Raw genomic sequence first — 8,143 nt, forward strand, 5'->3', positions numbered from 1 at the left:
TTATTGACACGTGAGTTGTCGGTGTGATGGTGATAGAAATATGGCACGAGGTGCCGTGGAAAATATGAAAGTGGGCTGGGACCCGTAATTTTTATGATTGTGAAATGAGGTGTCACATGGTGACTTTTACTTGAAAATATATTGATTGGAAAGAATTATATTTGAAAGATAATTATTCAAAAAAAAGTATATTCGAAAGATATTTATCTTAAAGAATAATATGTGAAGGATTTATATTTGAAGGACTTGACTTGTTGATTGCACTTGTGTTCCTTATTCGCCTGAGTAATAATTATGATGTTCTTATTGACTTGTTGTTATATCACTGGTTGAGTTTGTTGTTATCATTGCTAGTTGTTTTTCAGTACTATTGTATACTGCTATATTGTACAGGTTATTTGACTGGTGAGTGTCTTGACTGTACCTTGTCTCTACTCCACTGAGGTTAGTCTTGATACTTACTGGGTACCGACCTTGGTGTACTCATACTACACTTCTATACATTTTTGTGCAGAGCCAGGTATTGGAGGTATCGGACCTGGACAGAGTTAGAGTGTGATCGCAAGGATTCAAGGTAGAGCTGCTTGGTCGTCGCAGTCCCTTGGAGTTTGTTCATTTCATTGTACTATTAATTTTTAATCAAACAGTATTGAGTATTCGATCATTGAGATCATTTCATGTATTATGTTAGAGTTCGTGACTCAGTACTACCAGTCTTGGGAGGTTGTTATAATTATTTTCGTTGTTGGTTTCATTTATTAAAAAAATGGCTTCGAAATGTAATAAAAATCGGTTTACCTAGTCTCTAAGACTAGGTACCATCACGACGCTGGTGGTGGTATTTCGGGTCGTGACATCATAGCTGATAGGCTTGTTTATTTTCTTTTTTATAATAGTAGGACCATGGACCGGAGTCTCTACGGAACCTCACTCGACTCCTCGACTCATCATTCCACTATTCTCCTTGAACTACATGTGACATAATTCCCCTATAACCCAAGATATGTAGGCTGTCCAAAACCAGGACTCGGTTGCACCCTATCTTTTATTTCTTTTCCTTTTGAATAACGGTTTGGTCAAAAATTAGTCACATGGCTCACCTAGTCTTTGCCTGAAAACTCTTTATGTTTCCAAGCAAAGAGGGGCAGCTATGAGCACCTAATATTTGACTATATTTGAATTTTTACCACATTCTACTATGTAAATATTTTTAGAAATTTAATATATATATTTTTTTAGCTTTGTTACATTTTTTTATATAGGGTAAGAATTAAAAATAATTTAAAAGGTCAAATTATTACTATCAGTATTATTTTTATTTTTTTATCTTTATTTTAAAATAAATTAAATTAAAAAAACAGAAAAAATTAAATATTTTTTTTTTAATTTTCGGATGAAAATAAAATAATAAGAAAATTAAAAGTATGGAATAAAAAATTAAAAGTAAAAGTAGGTGGAAATTATTTTTTTTAAAAGAAAATAAAAAATTAAAAAAAATAAAAGTAAAAGAATGTGAAAATTTTAAAAATGAAAATAAAAAGAAAGTTGGAATTAAAACAGAAAAGTAAAAGAAAGTGAAAATTAAAAAAAAGTAAAGTAAAATAATTGGAAATTAAAAAAAAAAAGTAAAATAAGTGGAAATAAAAAAAAAAGAAAAGTAAAAAAAAGTGAAAAATTAAAAAATAAAAGTAAAGGAAAGTGGGGAATTTATTTGTTTAAAAAATGAAGAAAAATGGGAAGTGTGAATTTTTTTAATTAAAAAATAATAAAATAATAAAATAAAAAAATTGAAAATATTCTGAATTTTTTTCTATAAATAGAAGAGAAATGTGAGGAGAAAGAGGGGTAAAGAGAAGAAAAAGAGAGGATAGAATTGAGAGAAATATTTTATTTCTACGCTAAGGGAATTTCTACTCATGTTATTCTTTCTTCCTCTTTCTTTCAAAAAATCCAGCCAAAAAGGAGCAGCAAAACCGGTTGCGAAATAGCTCGAAAACAGCTTCAAAATCAGTTCTGAAACCATCGTTAAAGTGAGGTGATGCTCGAGTTCGCCGGTTCGAGGTTCCGACGATGGCGCTTTTAGAAGCCTCCGATCTTGGTTCAGATTTCTAGCATAAGTATTAAGTCGAATCTCTTCATTGTACTTTGGATTTGAGAGCTCCCATTTTAAATAAAAATTGCGGCTGATTGAGGTTCGTTCTTGCCTCTTTCGATTTATATTTTTTGTTCGATCTTTTCATTATGTTTATTCATGAATCTCTGTTTATGTGTTTGCTTGTGGTATTTGTTGAAGAATTTTCATTGGTTCATATCCTAATTCGCCGTGAGTTTTGATTGTTTTTGCTGATTAAATTTTAGAGTTTATATTTGGTTAATTAATTAATAAATTAGGCTATGTGATTTATTTGTAAATGTGTCTTGGGCCGTGAAGATTTGGCAATTAGTTGGGATTGGTTGACATATGATAGTTTAGTTTTGGACTATAATGAAGGAGAAGAATTTGGGCCTCAATAAGCTGAACTTCATCCGACCCAATATAACAATTCTAGCCTCTTTCCTTAAATAATTGAATAAGCTATCCCGCCTTTTCATAACTAATTTACTATATTTTTCATCAATAATTCAATACTTCTTGGACTTTCCCAATAATCTAAAATCTTAGGAAAATAATGAACTCATGAAACATTCGTAGAATACTTAGGCGGGATTTTAATTTACTATCGTCATTGTGTATACGTTCGCGTGACATAATTCTGATTCCCAAAATAAATCAAGGTAAGCCTTCGCGCGAGTTTGGCCAAACAATCCTTAAGAATAATAAAGCGTGATTAATCGTGCACACGTACACGTGACATGATTTTAGCGCCCCAAATAAAATGGATTCACGCACACGTGATCCGTTTTAAAGATAAATCCATAACGCCATAATTTAAAAGCGGTAAAAGACAAAACGCACATAGTTTCTTAAACACTTAATTAACAATTAAGCCAGGTATGATTGAAGCGACCGTGTTAAAATCACGGAATCCGGGAATGCCTAACACCTTCTCCCGGGTTAATAAAATTCCTTACCCAATCTTCTGTGTTCGCAGACCATAAATAAGAGTCAATTTTCTCGATTTGGGATTTTAAAATAATTGGTGACTCGAAATACCGTAATTCAATAATTCCGAGTGTCGACTCTGAATAAATAAATAAATAATCCATCTCGATTAATATCACTTTAATTGAAAAAATTCACTATCCGTCGGGAAAAAGGGAGGTGTGGCAACGAGTTCAGTAATTAATTATGCAAATTAAAAGTAAAAATATTTTTTCCCTACCTGCCTAGAAGTCAATCACCGATAACTTTATGTAGCATAACAAGGGTTGATTTAAGCCTCTAAAAGACATACAATCGATTAAGAAAAATATATATTTTACACTCCATATACTAGAACGTATATAATCTAAATCTTCAATAAAAGGGAATAGCAAACTTGAAAAACTGAAAAAGAAAACAAAAACTAAAGAAATGAGAGGGAATAAAATCAGAAATCGTTGGTTCCATTCAGCTTCATCCTATAGGATGGAATGACATGATTTACCTTAGCAATAAATGAACTATCACAATTTCCATTTCAATGCCCAGAGTATGTCCCCTAGTCCAAAAACTTATTTTTAGGGGAAAAAATTATTACACAATTTAACTTTATATACAACCTATCACTTTGTCCAATATTTCAAGTCACAATTACCAATTAAAGACCGTCAGTCGCATACTTGTAATCGATTTTCTTTTTTAAACAAAAGTTGAAATTCGCCTTAAAACGCATGTTGGGATAAGTATACTGAGAACAATGGAAGACTATTGTTTTGTGGAAATAACACCTTTGGTAAATGAGATATTTGTTCATACGTTGTTTTATGCCTAGGAAAACTATCCAAGGTGCAAGCCAGTTAGACGAAAAGAGAAAAGACTACTGCTTAAGGCGTATAATATTTCCTTCTATAATTAATTTGGTAACAGAATATTATTATGTACATATGTTATAATAACTAGTAATTTTTTTTTTAATTTTATACAGGTTTAACTATAATTTGTGATTTTTCATACTCTAATTATCTCTTAACATATTATTTTTAAACATTTTAAAGATATTATCGATTTGAAATTCGTAAGACTTGTGCCGTTATGCGCCGTGTGTTAGGGCTTTTGATCTATAACGTGAAATCTGACTTCTATTGGCGCCTGTCACGTGCGTCGGTGGGATTTCCAACATTTAAAGTATAAATAAAGTGGAGTAAATGTTATTGCCTTTTCCATTTAATATTTTACTCCTGTCTTATTATATTGCCCAATCTATTTCAATTATGTAATAGTATATTTTACTGTTTAGCCTATCTAAAAAACGAATAATATCTTTTTATTTAAAATAAAGTAATTATTTATTTTATCGTTAAAGAGGTCATTTATAATAACACAAATATTTATGACTTGTTTATCTTCAAAAAAAATTCTTTTCTTTTAAAAATTTTCTGGTCAATAAAAATGCGTCACATAAAATAACTTGGGGAGAGTATCATATATGTTGATTATGTGCGAGTAGATAGTCTGTCAGTTGTCACTAGAGACGATTAATCTCTATGTAATATTTTCTCTATTATTAATTATATTACATAAACATCTTTTACATTCTGGTCATGTATCATCAGTATGTGACACAAATCATTAGTGTACAAAACATGAAGGAAGCTAAGTCCAAAGAGCAAAAAATAAGAGAGAGTAGCAGAAATGGAATCATGTAAAGTAACTACCAATTTAAACCTGTAAATAAGTTCGCATATATAGAAATGCTTAAATGGATTAGCCGTTCTTTTGTGTCCCTGCAGTAAATAGAAAAAGAAAAGAAAAGAAAGGAAAGAAAGAATTACAAGAAAATACAAGTAACTTCAGCCATACAAAAAATGACCCATGTTTTTAAGTTTTATTCGACCTAGCCCATATTGTTCATATTTTAAAAGCACTAACAAATTCAAAATCTATGTTCTTACAACCATTGCTTCTAATAGCTATGGAGTTAAATTTGTGTTCTCACAACCATTACTTTCACTCTCTCTTCTTCTCACATCTTCTACACATGCTTCAAGGGGCCGTCCGCCATTACTGCTTCTCCCCCTGTATCACCTGATTGCAGTGTAAGAAAATTGAAGAGTAGAAGTCCACCATTGAAGGCCATTCAAAGCTTTGCTTTCGAAAATAGAATTTTTTGAGTTTATTAGTTGTTTGGATTGGTGTTGTTCCAATTGATTGAAAATATCAAAAGGAGTTCAAAATTTAAATTTGAAGTGATTTGGAGTAGATTTGAGCAAGATTTAAGTTAAATTTCAGAAAAGATGCAAGGAAGAAGACGAAGTCAGTTTTTTGTATAATTATGTATAATCTTGTATAATAGTGTATATGAGTGTATAAACACATCTTATACACTATTATACACTTTTATACAAGCATTTGTAGACGAACTTCTTATACGATTTTCAGTTGCAATTCTTGTTAAAAACAAATCCAAATCTCCATTAAATGACTTTAAAATTTATATACAACCTCCTTATACTATTTCTAACAAGTCTAAATAACACCCACTCCAAATTTCTCACAAAATCAAATTTAAAATTTAAACTCACATATTTAACCTTGTTAAAAATCTAATTTTTATCATCTAAATGGATTTGGTTTGTTGAAATAATATTTGAGTCACAGTTACTGATTCGAAAATTAACTTAAAACCTCGAGCAATTTTTTTTTAAAATTAAATAGTAATTTTGAGAACATATTGAAATTGAATGTTAAATTTTAGTCTATTATTTTTAAGTTAATTGGTTGTAAATTAAAATATGAGCTATAAAATTAAATAGTAGGAGCCCAATTATTCGCATGTGAATTTTGCCAAAAAAGAAATTACTAGGATGCAAACTCCGAGAGGAAGAGGGACAAGCTAAGGCAGAAAGTCAGAGAAAAAATCATGTTGTGAGACAACCCCAGAAAAAAGCGAAATCCAAATATGGTCCCATTTGATATCTCTGAGAATGACATATAGAAGAAAAAGTGCCATATGCACTTTGCCTCTGCTAGGACACGTTTCGATAGAGGGGCACTCCACTGCGCCAAACTTCCCAACCCTTACTTTCGTAATAACGCTGCACAAATAAAAATAAAATATATTTAGCTAGCGTTTGACCATAAATTTTTAAATTTATTTTAAAATTTTGATTTGGATAAAATTTAATTTGAAGATGAAATCTGTTTGGACATAATTTTTCAAAATATATTTTACTTTTTAAAAAAATATATATATAAAATTTGACTTATATCCATAAATTTTAAAAACTATCAAAATTATCCAACAACCCTGAAGAAAATTCATACAAAACAAGCGAAACAAATTTGAAGAAAGTTCATACAAAATAAGTGAAATAAATCTGAATAAAATTTATACAAATATTAGCAGATTTTAGCAAATTACCTTCAAATTTTATCTTTGCGGTGGATTGCCACAGATTGACACAACAACTTTGGCGAAGGTTTTCTTCTGTTTATAGAGAAGGGCAAAGCCTCGTGAGTTTAGTGAGAAAAAAGTGGGTAGATATGAATTAGTTGGATCATAATAACAGAAAGTGAGCTTTTTTATAAAATACAAAAGTTTAGGGAAAATTTTGAATTTTTTAAAATAATCAAACGGTAATATTTTGGGTCAAAAATAGCTCTTGAGATGATTTTGGGATATGAAAATTTGCCAAAATATAAATAAAATCTATAAACAAACAGGTATTTGCCAAAAAAAAAATTAAAAAAAATTGGTAAATTCTATGACCAAATGGGGTTTGATAATATACAAGAGAAGGTCTTCATAAATAATATATCATGTTTTATCTAGATTTTCGTATGTATGAATTTGTAAGTGTGACATTGTGATGGTTGAAAGTGTTAAAAATTACAGCTGATGAGGTGGATCAAAAGTTATATTGAAAGAAGTTTTCTCAAATAAAAAACCTGCAGTATCTCAGAAATTATACCAATTTAGCGAAAAAAATGTAACACAATGAAATAAAAGTTTTATATAGTTGCTGTCAATAAGTTAAGATTAAGGTTAGTCATGTTCGTACGCTTATGTATTATTGGGCTAAAATAATCTAAAAATAGTCTTAACATGCTGTGATATTGTTTGTGTTAGGCTAATTTCTAAAAGTACTTATTTTTAAAAAGTACTATACTTATTTTACAGAATTAAGGTGTTTGATCAAACTAGTAAAAGAAATAATTATAAGCAATGACAAAGTTAGTTTCGCCAATCTTGCATAATCTACTTTTTATAAAAATAATTTTGTCAAATACAATTTCGGAAAAATAATTTTGAAAGAATTGTGGTTTATATTGGATTAAATCGATTCAATTGCACTTCTGTTAGTAAAAAAAAGTAGTAGTATGCCCCAAACTAGTCATATTGGTGTGAGTGTATTGGATCCGTTGAATGAATTGCATGTCATAAGTCTGTTTAGAGATTTGAATGTGAGTTGAAAATATATAAAACAGATTGTATAAGAATTAGAATAAAATGGATCCAAATGAAGGGAAAGAATTTTGAAAATTGTTATGGTCAATTCTAACAACTTTAGAACTAAAGCGTGATTGTTATTGTATGTAGTTTGAAGTAAATACATGATTAAGTCCAGCTATGCCTTATAAAAGGATTATTGCTACAAATATAATCTGGATCAAGAGTGTAGAATCGAATCCCACAAAGAATTAAGATTTTGTCACAACTGCTGTTATCACTAAGAAAACAAATTCAGATAATATTTGAATTGTAAAGATTGAAACTTTTATTCCTAACTAATTAATTAACAAATACTAGAAAACAGTAAAATTATCAACTAACAAGGATCAAGTTGGAGAAAAGATTAATGAGGCCTAAAGTTATGAAATTTTTAATTGTTGGAATCATTCCCGCCACGTCTCCTATAATTTCGACTAAGTATTCTCTACTGATCGTAAACATTTTAGGTGACGTAATTCTTTATCGATCAACTACAATAATTTACTATACATATTATCTCAAACTATGCTTGCTGGTACTATCTTACCGCTCACTATGACCACGTCAAG

The sequence above is a fragment of the Nicotiana tabacum genome, chromosome 9 (assembly GCF_000715075.1).
Source record: "Nicotiana tabacum cultivar K326 chromosome 9, ASM71507v2, whole genome shotgun sequence".
In the NCBI taxonomy this organism is placed as follows: Eukaryota; Viridiplantae; Streptophyta; class Magnoliopsida; order Solanales; family Solanaceae; genus Nicotiana; species Nicotiana tabacum.